Source organism: Rhinoderma darwinii, unplaced genomic scaffold (assembly GCF_050947455.1).
Source record: "Rhinoderma darwinii isolate aRhiDar2 unplaced genomic scaffold, aRhiDar2.hap1 Scaffold_3370, whole genome shotgun sequence".
Taxonomy (NCBI): Eukaryota; Metazoa; Chordata; class Amphibia; order Anura; family Rhinodermatidae; genus Rhinoderma; species Rhinoderma darwinii.
In genome coordinates, this window is record NW_027463420.1 from 72604 (window position 1) to 95522 (window position 22919).

Genomic DNA, 22919 nt, shown 5'->3' on the forward strand with positions numbered 1-22919 from the left:
ACTGAGAATCAAATCAGAGACATCAGTCATCTGAATAAGGGTCCGACACACCGCCTAATGGAATGCTTTGTTTTATAATAGGGGACATCTCAAATAAAAGAGGCGTGCAGCAGCAAGGTCATCAAATTCACCTTAACCCCTTAACGCTCCAGGACGTACTATTATGTCATGGTAAGTGCATCGTTCCCGCTCCATGACATAATAGTATGTCATGGATGAAACATGGTGCCGTTCGCGCGGGGCGCGTTCATGAGCTGTGATAGCTGCTGTTTCCGACAGCAGCTATCACAGCTCAGTGTGCAGGGACCAATCGCGGTGGTCCCCGCAGATTGACCCCTCAGAAGCCGCGTTCAATAGCGATCGCGGCTTCTTAGGGGTTAAACCGCCATCGACGGCCCGCTACATGATAGCGGCCAGCGATGGTGGCTATGGCAACAAGAGTCCTAACAATGGACTCCGGCTACGCCATCGACGGAAGCCTAGTAGGTCCTGACATAGTGAGTAGCTGACAGCTCTAATACACTGCACTACGCATGTAATGCAGTGTATTAGAATAGCGATCAGGGCCTCCTGCCCCCAAGTCCCCTAGTGGGACAAAGTAAAAAAAAGTTGTGTAAAAATAAGAAAATAAAAGTTTTAAGAGTAATAAAAGTAAAAATCCCCCCTTTTCCCTTATCAGTCCTTTATTATTAAAATAAATAAACAAATAAACTATACATAATTGGTATCGCCGCGTCCGTAACGGCCTGAACTACAAAATTATTTCGTTATTTATCCCGCACGGTGAACGCCATAAAAGAAAATAATAATAAACCGTACCAGAATCATAATTGTTTGGTCACTTCACCTCCCAAAAATGGAATAAAATTAGTTCAAAAAGTCGCATGTACCTAAAAATGGTCCTGATCGAAACTGCAGTTCGTTACGCAAAAAATAAGTCCTCGCACGGCTTTATTGATGGAAAAATAAAAACGTTCTGGCTCTTAGAATAAAGTAACACAAAAAGGGAATGATTTTTTATAAAAAGTATTTTATTGTGCAAACGCCATAAGACATCAAAAAAACTATAAACATCCGGTATCGGCGTAATCGTATCGCCCCGCAGAATAAAGTGAATGTCATTTATAGCGCACGGTGAACGCTGTAAAAAAAAATAGAATAAAAAAACAATAGTAGAATTGCTGTTTTTAGTCACCGCGCCACCTAAAAATAGAATAAAAACTGATCAAACAGCCGCATGCACCCCAAGAAAACTACAATGGATTCCTCAAGGGGTCTAGTTTCAAAAATGGGGTCACTTTTTGGGGGGTTTCCACTGTTTTGGCACCACAAGACCTCTTCAAACCGGACATGGTGCCTAATATAAAGGAGGCCTCAAAATCCTCTAGGTGGTCCCTTGCTTCTGAGGCCAGTGCTTCAGCCCTTTACCGCACTAGGGCCACATGTGGGATATTTCTCAAAACTGCAGAATCTGGGCAATAAGTATTGAGTTGCGTTTCACTGATAAAACCTTTTGTGTTATAAAAAAAATGGTATAAAAAGGATTTTCTGACAAAAATAAATAAATATGTAAATTTCACCTCTACTTTGCTCTAAATTCCTGTGAAACACCTAAAGGGTTAATAAACTTTCTATATGCTGTTGTGAATACTTTGAGGGGTCTTGTTTCTAAAATGGGGTGTTTGATAGGGATTTCTAATATATGGGCCCCTCAAAGCAACTTCAGAACTGAACTGGAACCCCAAAAAATAAATAAATTAGGCAATACTTTGCTTCTTACATTATACTGATAATGAGCCGTGCCCATCCCGAGATGGCCCCAGTTTTGACCGTTTGTATAAACTGAGACCCCTATTAGACCATTTCAGTGTCCGGTTTACCCAAGCATTCACCCCCGAGAAGTGTATTTCTATTGATAAGTCCTTGGTACATTTTAAAGGGAGGGTTCAATTCCGCCAGTACCTGCCGAGTAAGAGGGCAAGGTATGGCGTGAAGATGTATAAGCTGTGAGAGTGCATCAGGGTATACCTACAGGTTTAGGATACATGAAGGAAAGGACACCAGTATTCAGCCCCCAGAATGCCCCCCCCCCCTTACTGGGAGTTAATACAAAAATTGTGTGGGATTTGGTGCACTCACTGCTGGACCAGGGTTACCACCTCTACCTGGATAATTTTTATAACAGCGTCCCACTCTTCAAGTGCCTCGCTTCCAGAAGTACTGCGGCATGCGGCACTGCTAGAAGAAATCTGAGAGGCCTCCCTAAGACACTGCTTGGGCAAACACTCAGAAGGGGTGAGAGCAGGGCACAATCTAGCAGCAACATATTGTGTGTCAAGTACAAGGACAAGAGAGATGTCACACCAGTACCCATGTACCTGTACGAGGTACCAGTACAGAGACCCCCAAACCAGACTACATCCTGGACTATAATAGGTACATGGGAGGGATGGACTTGTCAGATCAAGTCCTGAAGCCCTACAGCGCCATGCGGTGTGGTATAAGAAGCTGGCCGTGCACATCATACAGATGGCATTGTACAATGCGTACGTGCTACGTCGATGTGCAGGCCAGACGGGAAATTTCCTGGAATTTCAAGAGGTGGTTATCAAGAAACTAATCTTTAGGGACCAAGAAGGGGGATACCCAGTACTTCTGGAAGCGAGGCCACACGCATCGTACCAGGGCAACACTTTCCAGGAGAAGTTCCCCAAACTGGCAAGAAAGGAAAAAGTCAAGAGGTACAAAGTCTGCTATAAGAGGGGGATAAGAAAGGACACAATATATCAATGTGACGCGTGTTCCGAAAAACCAGGGCTCTGTATGAAAGTGTTTTAAAATGTATCATACATCCCTTGATTTTTAATCTACCCCAGTTTTACTTACCCTGATGCCCTCCGCACAGCTTATCCCCCCTCGTCTTTCCCCGATGAGCCCTGCTGTGTGCCCAGGCAGCTTATAACAGCCACATTGAGGGTATTGCCATACCCGGGAGAACCCACATTACAGTTTATGGGGTGTAGGTTTCCGGCCAAAATGCTCACTACACCTCTAGATGAATGCCTTAAGGGGTGTAGTTTTTAAAACGGGGTCACTTCTTGTGGGTTTCAACTGTACTGGTACCTCAGGGGCTTCTGCATACATCACTTAGCACCAGAAAATCCCCAGTAGGCCAAATAGTGGTCCTTTCCTTCTGAGCCCCCTCATGGGCCAAACGGCAGTTTATCACCACAACTGGGATATTGCCGCACTCAGGACAAATTGGGCAACAAAATGGGGTATTTTATTCCTTGTGAAAATGTAACATTTTTAGCCGAAACGACACATCATTGGAAAAAATTACATTTTTGTTAATTCACAGCCCAATTCAAATAAATTCTGTGAAAAAATGGTGTGGTCTAAATTGTCACAACACTCATAAATGAATTCCTTGAGGGGTGTAGTTTCCAAAATGGGGTCACTTCTGGTGGGTTTCCATTGCTTTGATACCTCTGGGGCTCTGCAAATGTGACATGGCACCGAAAACCAATCCAGCAAAATCTGCACTCCAAAGAACACACAGCGCTCCTTCCCTTCTGAGGCCTCCCATGGGCCCAAACGGAAGTTTATCGCCACAAATGGGGTATTGCTGCACTCAGGAGAAATTGGGCAACAAAATGGGGTATTTTCTTCCCTGTGAAAATAAGAAATGTTGATGAAAAATGACATTTTATTGGAAAAAATTTAATTTTTAAAATTTCACAGCCCAATTCGTGCTGTGTAAAAACTGTGGGGTCAAAATCGGAACAACAACCATAAATTAATTCCTTGAGGGGTGTAGTTTCCAAAATGGGGTCACTTTTGAGAAATTCCTACTGTTTTGGCACCTCAACACCTCTTCAAACCTGGCATGCTGCCTAAAATATATTCTAATAAAAAAAGAGGCCCCAAAATGCACTAGGTGCTTCTTTGCTTCTGGGGCTTGTGTTTTAGTCCACGAGCGCACTAGAGCCACATGTGGGACATTTCTAAAAACTGCAGAATCTGGACAATACATATTTATTAGTGTTTCTCTGGTAAAACCTTCTGTGTTACAGAATTTTTTTTTAATAAAATTGAAATTCAGCAAGAAAAATGAAATTTGCAAATTTCACATCCACTATGATTTAATTCCTGTGAAATGCATAAAGGGTTAAAAAAAACTTCTAAATGCTGTTTTGAATACAAAGAGGGGTCTAGTTTGTAAAATGGGGTGTTTTATGGGGGTTTCTAATACATAAGCCCCTCAAAGCCACTTCGGAACTGAGCAGGTACCTTAAAAAAAAGGCTTGTGAAATTTTCTTAAAAATATGAGAAATTGCTGTTTATGTTCTAAACCTTGTAACGTCCAAGAAAAATAAAAGAATGTTCAAAAACAATGCCAATCTAAAGTAGACATATGGGAAATGTGAACTAGTAACTATTTTGGGTGGTATAACCGTCTGTTTTACAAGCAGATGCATTTCAATTCTGAAAAATTCTATTTTTTCTACATTTTCTCTAAATTTTGCAATTTTTCACAAATAAACACTGAATATATCGACCAAATTTTACCACTAACATGAAGCCCAATGTGTCACGAGAAAACAGTCTCAGAATCGATTGGATAGGTTTTAGCATTACGACGTTATTACCACGTAAATTGTAATATGTCAGATTTGAAAAATGGGCTCTGAGCCTAAAGGCCCAAACTAGGCTTTAATCGTACCAACAACGGAATGTAATGGAGTTTTCTGCTGAAAGCACCTGCTCTAGCACTACAAACACTGATGAGCATTAACCCCTTCGCGACATTTGACGTATCCATACGCCAAAGTCGGGTAGGGGAAGTATGGAGCGGGCTCAACAGAGACCGCAGCATTTAAATCGTTAGAAAGAGGGGGGCGACCCCCTCTAACAGCTTATCGCGCCCCCACAACACAATCATGGGCGGGCGATGGTTGCTACGGCTGCCTGGGGGCCTAATGAAGGCCCCCAGGTTGGCCATCTTTGTACACCTATTAAGACCTGCCTCCGGCAGGGCTTAATAGTTGACTGTCAGAATTACGATGTACTGCAATACATTAGTATTGCAGTATATCGTGCAAGTGATCTAACGATCACTGGTTGAAGCCCCCTAGGGGCACTAATAAAAAAAAAAGTAAAAACGAGTTAAATAAAGTTTTTTTTTATGTAAAAAAAATATATATATATTAAAAGTTAAAAAAAAACCTTTTCCCATTTTTCCCCTAGAGCATAGTAAAGAAAGAAATAAACATAATTGTTATCGCCGCGTCCGTAAAGGTCTGAAATATTACAATATATCTCTATTTAACCCGCATGGTGAACGCCGTAAAAAATAAATAATTGTAAAACGCCAGAATCTCTATTTTTTGCTCACCTAATCTCCCACAAAAAATGAAATAAAAAGTGATCAAACCGTCGCATTTACACACTGAATGGTATTATTAAAAACGACAGCTTATCCCGCAAAAAATAAGCCCTCATACCACTTAATCGACGTTAAAATAAAAAAGTTGTGGCTCTCGGAATTTGGCGACGCAAAATAAATTCTCTTTTTTACACTTAGGTTTTTACTTGTAAAAGTAGTAAAATATAGAAAAAACTATATATATTTGGTATCGCTGTAGTCGTATTGACCCGCAGAATAAAGTTATCATGTTGTTTTAATTGCACAGTGAATTCCGTAAAAACGGCGTGCAAAAAACCATGGAGGAATCGCTGTTTTTTTCATTTTCTACCCCACAAATCATTTTTTTCCCGTTTCCTAGTACATTATATGGTAAAATAAATGGTGCTACAAAAAACTACAACTCGTCCCGCACAAATCAAGCCCTCATAGTACTATATCGATGGATAAATAAAGGCGTTATGGCATCTGGAATGTGGGGAGGAAAAAAATAAGATGAAAATCTGAAAAAGGGCTGCGGCGGGAAGGGGTTAACGAAAGGACCTCGAATATATATATTAGGGAATTGTTGATAATATGGTATTTAACCCCTTCCCGCCGCAGCCATTTTTCAGATTTGGTTTTTTCCTCCCCACCTTTCATAACCCATAACCTTTTTATTTTCCCATCAATATATCCGTACAATGGCTTGTATATTGCAGGACAAGTGCTTGATTTTCACACCACCATTTCACTGGCATTTGCGGGGTGGAATAGGAAAATAACAGCAATTCCTCAATCTTTTGGGGGGTTTCATTTTTACGGCATACACCGTGCGGTAAAAGCGGAATGTTTACTTTATTCTACCAGTCAATACGATTACGGCGACACCAAATTTATATAGTTTTATAGTATTTATATCGGTTTTTTTTGTTTTACTACTTTTACAAGGAAAAAACTGATTGTTACAACTATAATATGAAATCTGTCGCCATATTCGGAAATCCATAACTTTTTTTTCCGTCGATTGATCGGTATGAGGGCTTATTTTGTAGTTTCTATTAGTACCACCTTGGGGTACATGAGACTTTTTGTTAAATTTTATGTGGGAGATGAAGTGACCAAAAAAACAGCGATTCTGGCGCTTACATTTTTTCAACGTTCACCTTGCGGGTTACATACACGATGTTCCTAATTATTATGCACATTACAGGGGGCCGCCCCTATTTCTAACCTCTGAAATGCCGCGGTCGCTATGACCGTGGCGTTTAAGGCGTTAAACAAGCGACATCGCGCTCGAGATAGATACAGCCGACACGCTCGTTCAATGGAGCTCCATACTCCACCATGCAATGTGCACTGTATATACACGGCGGATGTCGGGAAGAGGTTAACCCTTAATGGAAATGTGTCGCGAATTAAACCTTTTTTTTTTAAAGTAAGTTACTTATTTCTATTATATTTTTTACGTTTTTTGCTGTATTTTTTTTTCTTCCACATGGTGGAAAGTATTAAAAATTAAATAATAATTTGACATGTTTTCCTATGTTGGCCACCAGAGGGAGCACTTCCCAGAATTACAGCAAGGTGAATAAGGCAAAGCAACCTGACTCACAGCTGCCGTAAATGTGGGAGGGAATCTCACCCCCTCTCATACAAGCCAGGAAAAGGTGTCTTCAAATTGCTAAGCAGTGTCCGGCTGCCATTTTGGGTGTGATTGTCCAAATGGCAGAAGCTATAGGACACACCAAAAGGCTAAGGGTACGTTCACACGCTTACGAAACAGAGGGAAAACAGCTCCTGATTTTCAGCCATTTTTTAATCAAACTCACGTTTTTGGCGCTGTTTTTTACAATAGTTTTTGGAGCGGTTTTTCTATAAAGTCAATGAAAAACCGCTTAACCCCTTCAGGACCCAGCCTGTTTTGGCCTTCAGGACCCAGCCAATTTTTTAAAATCTGACATGTGTTACTTTATGTGGTAATAACATTGGAATGCATTTACCTATCCAAGCGATTCTGAGATTGTTTTCTCGTGACATGTTGTACTTTATGTTAGTGAAAAAATGTTGTCGATAATTTTGGTATTTATTTCTGAAAAACACCACAATTTAGAAAAAATTTCCAAAAATTTGCATTTTTCTAAATTTAAACGTATCTGCTTGTAAAACAGATAGTAATACCACACAAAATAGTTACTAATTACCATCCCCCCATATGTCTACTTTAGATTGGCATCATTTTTTGAACGTCCTTTTATTTTTCTAGGCCGTTACAAGGCTTAGAACTTTAGCAGCAATTTCTCATATTTTAACCCCTTCCCCCTGCTTGCATTCTGGGCCCTAATGTCCAAGCCATTTTTTAAATTTTTCCATTGTCACATTCGAAGAGCTGTAACTTTTTTATTTTTGCGTCGGCATAGCTGTATAAGGTCTTGTTTTTTGCGGGACGACTTGCAGTTTTTATTGGTACCATTTGAGAGTAGATGCGACTTTTGATCACTTTTTAGTCAGGATTAACAGAAAACAGCAATTTTTCCATTGTTTTTTATTTTATTTTTTACGGCGTTCACAGTGCGGGTTAAATAATGTAACAGCTTTATAGTCGGGGTCGTTACGGACGCGGCGATACCAAATATGTCTAACTTTTTTGCTTTATTGTATTTTTTTTTAATAGTAAAGCATTTTGTAAGGGGAAAAAGTGGGTTTTTCATTTTTTTTTTCACTTTTTTTTAAAATTAACTTTATTAAACTTTTTTTACTTTTATACTAGTCCCACTAGGGGACTTCACTATCCTCCGATCGCTATTGTAATACACTGCAATACTTTTGTAAGCAGTGTATTACTGCCTGTCCGTTTAAAACGGACAGGCATCTGCTAGGTCATGCCTGCGGCATTATCTAGCAGGCATTCGCTCCAGGCAGACCTGGGGGCCTTTATTAGACCCCCGGCTGCCATAGAAGACACTGACACTCGGCGATTTTATCGCCGGGTGTCGGTGGGAGAGAGAGGGAGCTCCCTCCCTCTCTCCAAAACCATTCAGATGCGGTGCACGCTATTGTGCACCGCATCTGAAGGGTTAAACGGGTGAGATGGATACGAATATCGATCTCACCCGGCAAAGCCTCTGGCAGCTGAGAGCAGGGAGATTTGACGGCTCCCTGCTCCGTTTACTTTATTCTACATAGAATGGCGGCGCTGTAGAATAAAGCCCATTAATGACCGCCGTGAAAAGGCTTATCGGCGGTCATTAAGGGGTTAAAGAAAATTTCAAAAGGCTATTTTTTCAGGAACCAGTTCAGTTCTGAGGTGGCTTTGAGGGCCTTATATATTAGAAAATCCCCAGAAGTCACCCCATTTTGAAAACTGCACCCCTCAAGGTATTCGAATCAGCATCAACAAAGTGTTTTAACCCTTTAGGCGTTTCACAGGAATTAAAGCAAAGTAGAGGTGAAATTTACAAATTTAATTTTTTTTGCCGAAATTCATTTCTAATAAAAAAAAAATTGTAACACAGAAGGTTTTACCAGAGAAACGCAACTCAATATTTATTGCCCAGATTCTGCAGTTTTTAGAAATATCCCACATGTGGCCCTAGTGTGATAAAGGACTGAAGCACAGGCCTCAGAAGCAAAGGAGCACCTAGTGGATTTTGGGCCTCCTTTTTTTTTTAGAATATATTTTAGGCACCTTGTCAGGTTTGAAGAGGTCTTGTGGTGCCAAAACAGTGGAAACACCCCAAAAGTTACCCCATTTGGGAAACTACACCCCTCAAGGAATTTATCTAGGTGTATAGTTAGCATTTTGACCGCACAGGTTTTTCCGCTAAATTTATCAGAATTAGTCTGTAAAAATGAAAATCGACTTTTTTCTGAAAAAACATAGAAATTTTTAATATTTACAAGAGATAATAAAGAAAATGCACCCCAACATTTGTAAAGCATTGTCTCCCGATTACGGCAATATCCCATATGTGGTAATAAAGTGCTGGTTGGACCCACAGCAGGGCTCAGAAGAAAAGGAGCGCCATTTGGATTTTGGAGCATGGATTTTGCTGAATTGGTTTTCGGTTCCATGTCGCGTTTGCAACACCCTGGAGGGACCAAAAAAGGGGAAACCCTCCAAAAGTGACCCCATTTTGGAAACTACACCTCTCAAGGAATTTATCTAGGGGTATAGTTAGCATTTTGACCACACAGGTTTTTTGCAGAATTTAGTGGAATTAGGCAGTGAAAATGAAAATCAACTTTTTTTCTGAAAAAGCATAGAAATTTTTAATTTTTACAAGGAATAAAGTACCACAACATATGTAAAGCATTTTCTCCTGATTACGGCAATACCCCATATGTGGTAATAAACTGCTGATTGGACCCATGGCAGCGCTCAGAAGGGAAGTAGCGCCATTTGGATTTTGGAGCACGGATTTTGCTGCATTGTTTTTCGGTGCCATGCCGCCTTTGCAACGCCCTGGAGGGACCAAAACAGTGGAAGCCCCTCAAGTTACCCCATTTTGGAAACTACACCCCTCAAGGAATTTTTATAGGGGTATAGTGAGCATTTAGACTCCACGGGTCTTTTGCAGAATTTATTAGAATTAGGCGGAGAGAATTAATATCACAATTTTTTTCCACTAAAAGGTTGCATTTTCTCATTTTCAAAAGGGATAAAGGAGAAATAAACAACCAATTTTTATAAAGCAATTTCTCCCGGATACGGAAATACCCCACATGGAGTCATACATTTTTTTCATTAGAAATGAATTAACCCTTTAAGGACTGATCCATTTTTTGCTTTCTTATTTTAGTTTTTCACTACCCGCCTTCCAAGAGCCATAACTTTTTTCTTTTTCCGTCAGTAGAGAGATGTGAGGGCTTATTTCTTGCGGGAGGAGCTGTAGTTTCTACTGACACCATTTAAAGTGCCATAAAAAGTACTGGGAAACTGAAAAAAAAATAGTTAAATATAGGAATATAGGAAAAAAATCTGATTCCATTTTTCAGGGTTTTCGTTTTTACAGCTTTCGCCGTGCAGTAAAAATGAAAACGACAGCGATTTTGGCGGTTTAAATTATTTAAGTTTTTTACGGTGTTCACCGTGCGAGTTAAATGATGGTATATTGTAATAGTTCGGCCTTTTACGGACGTAGCGATATCAATTCGGTTTATTTTTTTACATTACTTTTGAAGAAAAATGGGTAAATCAGGGTAAATGCAATATGTGAGGAGTACATCTGGATATATGTAAGCTGTGAGGAGTACATCAGGGTATATGTAATATGTGAGGAGTACATCAGGGTATATGTAATCTGTGAGGAGTACATCAGGGTATATGTAATCTGTGAGAAGTACATCAGGGTATATGTAATCTGTGAGGAGTACATCAGGGTATATGTAATATGTGAGGAGTACATCAGGGTATATGTAATCTGTGAGGAGTACATCAGGGTATATGTAATATGTGAGGAGTACATCAGGGTATATGTAATCTGTGAGGAGTACATCAGGGTATATGTAATATGTGAGGAGTACATCAGGATATATGTAATCTGTGAGAAGTACATCAGGGTATATGTAATATGTGAGGAGTACATCAGGATATATGTAATATGTGAGGAGTACATCAGGGTATATGTAATCTGTGAGGAGTACATCAGGGTATATGTAATATGTGAGGAGTACATCAGGGTATATGTAATATGTGAGGAGTACATCAGGGTATATGTAATATGTGAGGAGTACATCAGGGTATATGTAATCTGTGAGGAGTACATCAGGGTATATGTAATCCGTGAGGAGTATATCAGGGTATATGTAAGATGTGAGGAGTACATCAGGGTATATGTAATATGTGAGGAGTACATCAGGGTATATGTAATATGTGAGGAGTACATCAGGGTATATGTAAGATGTGAGGAGTACATCAGGATATATGTAATCTGTGAGGAGTACATCAGGGTATATGTAATATGTGAGGAGTACATCAGGGTATATGTAAAATGTGAGGAGTACATCAGTGTATATGTAATCTGTGAGGAGTACATCAGGGTATATGTAGTCTGTGAGGAGTACATCAGGGTATATGTAATATGTGAGGAGTACATCAGGGTATATGTAATCTGTGAGGAGTACATCAGGGTATATGTAATCTGTGAGGAGTACATCAGGGTATATGTAAGATGTGAGGAGTACATCAGGATATATGTAATCTGTGAGGAGTACATCAGGGTATATGTAATCTGTGAGGAGTACATCAGGGTATATGTAATATGTGAGGAGTACATCAGGGTATATGTAATATGTGAGGAGTACATCAGGGTATATGTAATATGTGAGGAGTACATCAGGATATATGTAATCTGTGAGGAGTACATCAGGGTATATGTAAGATGTGAGGAGTACATCAGTGTATATGTAATCTGTGAGGAGTACATCAGGGTATATGTAAGATGTGAGGAGTACATCAGTGTATATGTAATCTGTGAGGAGTACATCAGTGTATATGTAATCTGTGAGGAGTACATCAGGGTATATGTAAGATGTGAGGAGTACATCAGGGTAAATGTAATCTGTGAGGAGTACATCAGGGTATATGTAATATGTGAGGAGTACATCAGGATATATGTAATCTGTGAGGAGTACATCAGGGTATATGTAAGCTGTGAGGAGTACATCAGGGTATATGTAATATGTGAGGAGTACATCAGGGTATATGTAATCTGTGAGGAGTACATCAGGGTATATGTAATCTGTGAGGAGTACATCAGGATATATGTAATCTGTGAGGAGTACATCAGGGTATATGTAAGATGTGAGGAGTACATCAGTGTATATGTAATCTGTGAGGAGTACATCAGTGTATATGTAATCTGTGAGGAGTACATCAGGGTATATGTAAGATGTGAGGAGTACATCAGGGTAAATGTAATCTGTGAGGAGTACATCAGGGTATATGTAATATGTGAGGAGTACATCAGGATATATGTAATCTGTGAGGAGTACATCAGGGTATATGTAAGCTGTGAGGAGTACATCAGGGTATATGTAATATGTGAGGAGTACATCAGGGTATATGTAATCTGTGAGGAGTACATCAGGGTATATGTAATCTGTGAGGAGTACATCAGGGTATATGTAATCTGTGAGGAGTACATCGGTATATGTAATCTGTGAGGAGTACATCAGGGTATATGTAATCTGTGAGGAGTACATCAGGGTATATGTAATCTGTGAGGAGTACATCAGGGTATATGTAATCTGTGAGGAGTACATCAGGGTATATGTAATCTGTGAGGAGTACATCAGGGTATATGTAATCTGTGAGGAGTACATCAGGGTATATGTAAGATGTGAGGAGTACATTAGGGTATATGTAATATGTGAGGAGTACATCAGGGTATATGTAATCGGTGAGGAGTACATCAGGGTATATGTAATCTGTGAGGAGTACATCAGGGTATATGTAATCTGTGAGGAGTACATCAGGGTATATGTAATATGTGAGGAGTACATCAGGGTATATGTAATATGTGCGGAGTACATCAGGGTATATGTAATATGTGAGGAGTACATTAGGGTATATGTAATATGTGAGGAGTACATCAGGGTATATGTAATATGTGCGGTGTACATCAGGGTATATGTAAGCTGTGAGGAGTACATCAGGGTATATGTAAAATGTGAGGAGTACATCAGGGTATATGTAATCTGTGAGGAGTACATCAGGGTATATGTAATCTGTGAGGAGCACATCAGGGTATATGTAATCTGTGAGGAGTACATCAGTGTATATGTAATCTGTGAGGAGTACATAAGTGTATATGTAATCTGTGAGGAGTACATCAGGGTATATGTAAGATGTGAGGAGTACATCAGGGGATATGTAATCTGTGAGGAGTACATCAGGGTATATGTAATCTGTGAGGAGTACATCAGGGTATATGTAATCTGTGAGGAGTACATCAGGGTATATGTAATCTGTGAGGAGTACATCAGGGTATATGTAATCTGTGAGGAGTACATCAGGGTATATGTAATCTGTGAGGAGTACATCAGGGTATATGTAATCTGTGAGGAGTACATCAGGGTATATGTAATCTGTGAGGAGTACATCAGGGTATATGTAATCTGTGAGGAGTACATCAGGGTATATGTAAGATGTGAGGAGTACTGTAATGGCAGGAAGGAGGTGAAGGGAAGGTGAGCCCTAATCTACCCACCGCCCTGTCCCTGCCTACTTGCAACGACCCGCCCTAGGCGACGGGGTACAACTGGGCGGCGGTCCCTACGCTGTCTAAGTGCACGGGAGAACAAACAGGGAACACGCAAGGGAAGGGGCAGTAGCCCACGGAACGCCGCGAGGAAACGGAGCGGTGAAGAGTTGTCAGGACCAGGATGAAGTGGAGTATACCCAAGTGAGCACGGAGGAGGAAGCAAGCCGGAGGCAAAGCAAAGCGGGTTAAGCAGAACAGCAGCAAGGCAGAAGCACGGCAGAAGCAGGCTGGAGCAAGCAGCAGTGGGGCCAGGAATCCAAAAGAATTACAAGCACTGAGGAGGAGAACACAGCAGGTAATAAAGGACAGGGGGCGGAGCTAACTCCGACTGACCAGGCCGCGATAGGCTCTCCCACTTCTGAGCCTGCCACCCTGGTTGGTCGGAGATGGTGTCAGTCGAACAGGTCTGGCCTCAGGTGTGGATTAATTAATCCCAGGAGTATACCTAGACGTAGTACCTGGCAGATCCCTAACAGTACTCCCCCTTTTATGAGGGGCCACCGGACCCTTACTAAGAGGACCCGGTTTAGTAGGGAAGAGAAGGTGGAACCTCCTGATCAATACCCCAGCGTGAACATCACGGGCAGGTACCCAAGTCCTCTCCTCCGGCCCGTACCCTCTCCAATGGACCAGGTACTGGAGGGAGCCCTGGACCATCCTACTGTCCATAATCTTTGCCACCTCGAATTCCACCCCCTCAGGGGTGAGAACGGGAACAGGAGGTTTCCTCGAGGGGAACCAGGACGGGGAGCAGCGTTTAAGGAGGGAGGCATGGAAGACGTCATGTATGCGAAAGGATGGGGGCAGCTCCAGACGGAAGGATACAGGGTTGAGGACTTCAATGATCTTATAAGGCCCAATAAATCGGGGAGCAAACTTCCTGGACGGGACCTTAAGGCGCAAGTTCCTGGACGACAACCAGACCAAATCCCCGACGACAAACCGGGGGTTAGCAGAACGTCTACTATCCGCCTGAATCTTTTGTGCGCTCTGGGACACCTCTAGGTTCTTCTGAACCTGGGCCCAGACAGTGCACAGTTCCCGATGAACATCCTCTACCTCAGGATTATTGGAGCAACCAGGGGAAACGGAGGAGAACCTTGGGTTAAACCCGAAATTACAGAAAAACGGGGAGACCCCTGACGAGTTACTGACCCGGTTATTCAGGGAAAATTCAGCAAGGGGAAGGAATGAGACCCAATCGAATTGACAGTCAGAGATGAAACACCTTAAATATTGTTCCAGGGACTGGTTAGTCCTCTCCGTTTGGCCATTAGTTTCGGGATGGAAGGAGGAGGAGAAGGACAGATCAATCTCCAACTTTTTACAAAAGGCTCTCCAAAATAAGGAAACAAATTGTACCCCTCTGTCAGAAATTATATTGACTGGGGCCCCATGGAGACGCAGGATGTGTTTCACAAACAAAGAAGCTAACGTCTTGGCGTTAGGTAGCTTCTTAAGGGGCACAAAGTGGCACATCTTGCTGAAGCGGTCTACTACCACCCACACCACCGACTTGCCCTGAGATGAAGGCAAATCGGTGATAAAATCCATGGAGATATGGGTCCAAGGTCTCTGGGGAATGGGCAAGGAACGTAGTAGGCCCGCAGGTCGGGACCTAGGGGTTTTGGACCTAGCGCAAACCTCACAAGCGGCGACGTAAGCCCTAACGTCTTTAGGCAACCCAGGCCACCAATAGTTTCTGGTAATGAGGTGTTTGGTGCCCAAGATGCCAGGATGACCAGATAGAGCGGAGTCATGGTTTTCCCTGAGTACCCTTAGCCGGTATTGCAGGGGAACAAACAGTTTGTCCCCAGGGACGTTCCCGGGAGCTGCACCCTGATCAGCCGCGATATCAGAAGCTAAATCAGAATCCGTGGCAGAAACGATTATACCAGGGGGTAAAATACAAGCAGGATCCTTCTCGGAAGGAGGATTGGCAATGAAACTACGTGACAGGGCATCAGCCTTAATATTCTTGGACCCAGCCCTATAGGTAACCAAGAAATTAAATCTGGTAAAGAATAGTGCCCACCGAGCTTGTCTAGGATTAAGCCTCCGGGCCGATTCTAGAAAAACCAGATTCTTGTGATCCGTAAGGACCGTTACCTGGTGTCTGGCCCCCTCCAGGAAGTGCCGCCACTCTTTAAAAGCCCATTTAATGGCTAGAAGTTCGCGGTTGCCAATATCATAGTTACTCTCCGTGGGCGAAAACTTCCTAGAGAAGTAAGCACAGGGGCGGAGATGGGTGAGGGAGCTGGTACCCTGGGACAAGACGCCCCCACTCCCACCTCGGATGCGTCAACCTCCACAATAAATGGCTCCTCTTGGTTGGGCTGAATCAGCACGGGGGCCGAGATAAAGCACTTCTTGAGGGTCTCAAAGGCCTGGACGGCCTCAGGGGACCAATGGAGGACATCAGCACCCTTGCGAGTAAGGTCTGTAAGAGGCTTAGCGACGACCGAGAAGTTGGCAATAAATCTCCTGTAATAGTTGGCGAACCCTAAAAAACACTGCAACGCCTTAAGGGAGGCAGGTTGGACCCATTCCGCCACAGCCTGAACCTTGGCAGGGTCCATGCAGAATTCATGAGGAGTGAGGATTTGCCCTAAAAATGGTATCTGCTGTACCCCAAAGACACATTTTTCAGTCTAAGCAAACAGATTATTCTCCCGAAGGACCTGGAGCACCTTCCTGACATGCTCCACGTGGGAGGACCAGTCCTTGGAAAACACCAGTATGTCATCAAGGTACACAACAAGAAAATTACCCAGGTAATCTCTCAGGATTTCATTAATAAAATTCTGGAAGACCGCAGGGGCATTACACAACCCAAAGGGCATGACCAGGTATTCGAAATGACCCTCGGGTGTGTTGAACGCAGTTTTCCACTCATCCCCCTGTTTGATGCGGATAAGGTTATATGCCCCCCGTAGATCGAACTTAGAAAACCATTGGGCTCCCTGAACCTGATTAAAAAGATCCGGAATCAAAGGAAGTGGGTACTGGTTCCTTACGGTGACCTTATTCAGGTTACGATAATCAATGCACGGCCTAAGACCACCATCCTTCTTCCCCACAAAGAAGAAGCCAGCACCTACAGGAGAAGTCGAGGGGCGAATGAAACCCTTGGCCAGGCATTCTTGGATATACACCCTCATAGCTTCACGTTCAGGACATGAAAGATTAAATATCCTACCCTTAGGAAGCTTGGCACCAGGCACCAAATCGATGGCGCAATCGTAATCTCTATGGGGGGGCAACACCTCGGAGGCCTCCTTAGAAAACACATCGGCGAAGTCCTGAACAAACTCAGGAAGCATGTTTACCTCCTCCCGGGGAGAAATAGAGTTAACAGAAAGACATGACATAAGACATTCACTACCCCATTTGGTGAGATCCCCAGTATTCCAATCAAACGTGGGATTATGCAACTGCAACCAGGGAAGACCTAATACCAGATCAGACGATAATCCCTGCATCACCAGTACAGAGCACTGCTCCAAATGCATGGAGCCAACCAGGAGTTCAAAAACAGGAGTATGCTGAGTAAAATAACCATTAGCAAGGGGAGTTGAGTCGATACCTACTACAGGGATAGGATAAGGTAAATCAATAAAAGGCATTTTTAGAGACATAGCAAATTCCACAGACATGATATTAGCAGATGAGCCAGAATCCACGAAGGCACTGCCAGTGGCAGACCGGCCAGCAAACGAGACCTGAAAGGGAAGCAAAATTTTATTGCGTTTCACATTAACGGGAAATACCTGTGCGCCCAAGTGACCTCCCCGATGATCACTTAGGCGCAGAAGTTTTCCGGCTTTTTATTCTTGCGCCTGGGACAGGTGTTCAGAAGATGCTTGTCGTCCCCACAGTAGAAGCAGAGACCATTCATTCTGCAAAACTCCCTACGTTGTCGAGGGGACATGGAGGCCCCGAGTTGCATAGGTACCTCCGAGTCCTCCGTGGAGAGGCGAGGAGACGGGACCTCGGGGGGAATCGCAGAAAAGTCAGAGGGGAGCACATTGAAGCGTTCAAGCTGACGTTCCCTGAGACGTCGGTCAAGTCGTACTGCTAGGGCCATAACCTGGTCAAGGGAGTCAGAAGAGGGGTAACTAATCAGCAGATCCTTCAGGGCGTCAGATAATCCTAACCTAAACTGGCACCTTAGGGCCGGATCGTTCCACCGAGAAGCTACGCACCACTTTCTAAAATCAGAACAGTACTCCTCAACCGGTCTCCTACCCTGACGTAAGGTCACCAGCTGACTCTCGGCTAAAGCAGTCCTGTCAGTCTCATCGTAAATGAGTCCGAGGGCAGAGAAAAAGCGATCAACAGAGGAAAGTTCAGGGGCGTCAGGAGCCAAGGAGAAGGCCCACTCTTGGGGCCCTTCCTGGAGTCGGGATATGATGATACCCACCCGCTGGTTCTCGGAACCTGAGGAGTGGGGTTTAAGGCGGAAATACAGTCTGCAACTCTCCCGGAAGGAGAGAAACGTCTTACGGTCTCCTGAGAACCGGTCAGGTAACTTGACGTCGGGTTCTAGAGGTGAGGTGAGGGGAACTACTATGGCAGCGTCACCCTGGTTGACCCTCTGGGCCAGGGCCTGGACCTGTAGGGAGAGGCCCTGCATCTGCTGGGTCAGGGTCTCAAGGGGGTCCATGATAGCGTCAGCGTAGGGGAAATGGTAGACTAGGTAAGTGGCTTGTAATTATGTAATGGCAGGAAGGAGGTGAAGGAAAGGTGAGCCCTAATCTACCCACCGCCCTGTCCCTGCCTACTTGCAACGACCCGCCCTAGGCGACGGGGTACAACTGGGCGGCGGTCCCTACGCTGTCTAAGTGCACGGGAGAACAAACAGGGAACACGCAAGGGAAGGGGCAGTAGCCCACGGAACTCCGCGAGGAAACGGAGCGGTGAAGAGTTGTCAGGACCAGGATGAAGTGGAGTATACCCAAGTGAGCACGGAGGAGGAAGCAAGCCGGAGGCAAAGCAAGCGGGTTAAGCAGAACAGCAGCAAGGCAGAAGCACGGCAGAAGCAGGCTGGAGCAAGCAGCAGTGGGGCCAGGAATCCAAAAGAATTACAAGCACTGAGGAGGAGAACACAGCAGGTAATAAAGGACAGGGGGCGGAGCTAACTCCGACTGACCAGGCCGCGATAGGCTCTCCCACTTCTGAGCCTGCCACCCTGGTTGGTGGGAGATGGTGTCAGTCGAACAGGTCTGGCCTCAGGTGTGGATTGATTAATCCCAGGAGTATACCTAGACGTAGTACCTGGCAGATCCCTAACAAGTACATTCGGGTATATGTAATATGTGAGGAGTACATCAGGGTATATGTAATCGGTGAGGAGTACATCAGGGTATATGTAATCTGTGAGGAGTACATCAGGGTATATGTAATCTGTGAGGAGTACATCAGGGTATATGTAATATGTGAGGAGTACATCAGGGTATATGTAAGATGTGAGGAGTACATCAGTGTATATGTAATCTGTGAGGAGTACATCAGGGTATATGTAGTCTGTGAGGGGTACATCAGGGTATATATAAGATGTGAGGAGTACATCAGGGTATATGTAAGATGTGAGGAGTACATCAGGGTATATGTAATCTGTGAGGGGTACATCAGGGTATATATAAGATGTGAAGAGTACATCAGGGTATATGTAATCTGAGGAGTACATCAGGGTATATGTAATATGTGAGGAGTACATCAGGGTATATGTAATATGTGAGGAGTACATCAGGATATAGGTAATATGTGAGAAGTATATCAGGGTATATGTAATATGTGAGGAGTACATCAGGGTATATGTAATATGTGAGGAGAACATCAGGGTATATGTAAGCTGTGAGGATTACATCAGGGTATATGTAAGCTGTGAGGAGTACATCAGGGTATATGTAAACTGTGAGGAGTACATCAGGGTATATGTAATCTGTGAGGAGTACATCAGGGTATATGTAATATGTGAGGAGTACATCAGGGTATATGTAAGATGTGAGGAGTACATCAGTGTATATGTAATCTGAGGAGTACATCAGGGTATATGTAATATGTGAGGAGTACATCAGGGTATATGTAATATGTGAGGAGTACATCAGGATATAGGTAATATGTGAGAAGTATATCAGGGTATATGTAATATGTGAGGAGTACATCAGGGTATATGTAATATGTGAGGAGAACATCAGGGTATATGTAAGCTGTGAGGAGTACATCAGGGTATATGTAAACTGTGAGGAGTACATCAGGGTATATGTAATCTGTGAGGAGTACATCAGGATATATGTAATATGTGAGGAGTACATCAGGGTATATGTAATCTGTGAGGGGTACATCAGGATATATGTAATATGTGAGGAGTACATCAGGGTATATGTAATATGTGAGGAGTACATCAGGGTATATGTAATATGTGAGGAGTACATCAGGGTATATGTAAGATGTGAGGAGTACATCAGGGTATATGTAATATGTGAGGAGTACATCAGGGTATATGTAAGATGTGAGGAGTACATCAGGGTATATGTAATATGTGAGGAGTACATCAGGGTATATGTAATCTGTGCAGAGAACATCAGGGCATAATAAGAGGGTATAATAATGCGGTAAATAAATAATAATTCATAGATGAGAAAACTTCACAGTAGGGGAGACTTAGATGTGGGCTTGAATAGCACCCTGGAAAACGAAACTCTAGCAGCTCTAGAGGAGTTATTACAAGAACAAATTTCCCCTCAACAAGGTGGGTTTCCAACCTCGATAGTCCCTAGGTCAACAAGGTTTCCCCCCATGTCCCTGTGTCCACAAGTGGAGATTTTCACTAAACTTGTGATGGAGGACTTCCAACAAATTTCAATTATTAAACAGTATGACAATTTGACAGCAAATCAAAGGTCAGCTTTGAAACAACTACAATCTTATAAAGATGTGGTATATAAACCAGCGGACAAGGGGGGGAACATTGTGATCTGGCCAACTAACCTCTATGAGAGGGAGGCTTTCCGTCAGCTGAGGGATAAACGGACATATGAGAAACTCATATAATCCGATGAGTACCTACTCCTCTGAATTGGGTAAAATATTGAATAGAGCCTTGGAGAAAGGGATAATCCCAAAAAAGGTGTTTGATGGCCTTATGGTCCAATACCCTAGAATTCCTACTTTCTATCTGCTACCCAAGGTTCACAAAAACGCATTTGAACCCCCGGGGAGACCTATAGTTTCGGGGATAGAGGGCCTATGTGACCCGATATGCAGGTTTATTGATTTTTACCAAAAACCCTTGGTTGAAACGTTGCCCTCTCACATAAAGGACACAACTGACATGCTTACAAGAATTGATGGGATAATATTGGAGTCGGATATGCTGTTGGTAACGGCTGATGTCGAGTCACTATACACAAGCATTCGACACCAAGACGGGGTGAAGGCGGTCCGCTTCTTCTTGGAGATGAGCAACTGGGACAGCCAGATGAGAGATTTGATTATTGAACTTTTAGAATTTATTCTTACCCACAATCTCTTCGTGTTCAAGTATACCTTCTATGTACAAAAGCAGGGCACTGCGATGGGTGCGGCGTGTGCTCCGGCATATGCGAACCTGTTTCTCGGTTTCTGGGAGAGACAGGTTCTGCAGGGTGACGGCGCCCACACCGCTGACCATGTGCAGTGCTGGTTGCGCTACATAGATGATGTACTTATCATTTGGCAAGGTACGGAACAACAGCTGATTGAGTTCATGGAGGTACTGAATGTGAATACATTCAATATCAAATGGACATATACCTGTGATAGATATAGAGTGGATTTTTTTGGATGTGACAATTGAGGCTGATACAGAGGGAGTATTACAGACTGATGTCTATAGAAAGGAGACGTCGGTCAATTCCCTTCTGCACGCTACCTCAGCACATCCACATTCCACTACTAGGGCTGTCCCAGTTGGTCAATTTCTGAGAATGAAGCGGATCTGCTCTTCTGAGGATAAATTTGAAGAGCAATCACAGGACCTCAAAGAGATTTCTAGCCAGGGGATATAGCCACAGATGCATCAAGCAGGGATACAGTCGTGCCAAAAATACGGAACGAAAGAACCTGTTACATTCGACAGGTATAAAAAAGAAAGATCAGAAGGATAATAAAATTAGATTCATCTCCACTTTTAACAACCAGTGGCAAATGCGATCAGTTCTGGAGAAACATTGGCCGATTTTACATACAGAACCTGCATTCTCAAAGGCTTTACCAACTAATCCTCAGATGACGGCTAGAAGGAATAAAAATCTGAGAGACTTATTGGTGAAGAGCCATTATGTACCATTACAATCTAATCCTTTCTCTACACGAGGCCCTATTCAGGGGTGTTACCCCTGTGGTGACTGTGTGGCATGTGCCAACATAGCGCGGACAACCTCTTTTAATTCCGTTAAAAACAAACGTCATTTTAAAATCCTGCATTATATATCATGCAGCACAACCCATGTTATTTACTACGCAACATGTGGATGCCCAAAGGTCTACGTTGGCTTAACATCTAGACAACTCAGGGTCCGGATTCGTGAACATGTGAGGGATATCCTGGCTGCGAAGGATGTCAGCGATTTAACACTTTTGAAGACGATCCCGAAACATTTTAAATTACACCATGGATGTGACCCCAAAACCTTTTTGGCGTGGGGCATAGACATGGTACATTGTGGTGTTAGAGGGGGAAATGCGAATAAGATCTTGGCACAAAAGGAGTGCAGATGGATCACTACCCTTGGAACTATGACCCCCCTAGGTCTTAATGAGAAATTGAGCTTCTCTGCTTTTCTATAAAATATAAATAATGGTAGCCTCGTCCATTGCAAATAAAATATTTTAGGCGATTTTAATTTATACTATATACATGTCCTACCTTGATTTGCTATTAACTGCATATTCTTGTGTCCAGGTTTAGATTCTGTTGAACTTTTTGCAATGTGAGGTGTTCTTCCGGACGGCTGTGACGTTATTGGAAACATCTGGAAAATAAATATTCGATTTATCACAGATTGATATAGTGATGAGAGAACGAACATTCAGTCCTTATACTAAAATATGTCTGAAACAAATATCTTGTATGTTACTTCATGATGCTACTCTTTTGAATATTATTGTAACAATTTCCCCTCCCCCCCCCCTTTTTTTGTTCTTAATTATTGATTTAATATGTGCTTTTTCTGTACACTATAGAGATATACTCTGTATTT

The 22919-nt window shown here is 42.9% G+C and overlaps 1 long non-coding RNA gene across 2 annotated transcripts in view; it reads right to left on the reverse strand.

The window, feature by feature from the left end:
- Window positions 1-1185: 1185 nt before the first annotated feature.
- The window catches only part of LOC142704765 (uncharacterized), a 52847-nt gene continuing 31113 nt past the window's right edge, over window positions 1186-22919 (reverse strand). For both annotated transcript variants that reach the window (XR_012868171.1, XR_012868172.1), the window contains 2 exons: window positions 22586-22691; window positions 1186-3673 (listed from right to left, as the gene is read on the reverse strand). This is a non-coding gene — a long non-coding RNA (uncharacterized LOC142704765). The remainder of the gene's footprint in view (window positions 3674-22585; window positions 22692-22919) is intronic.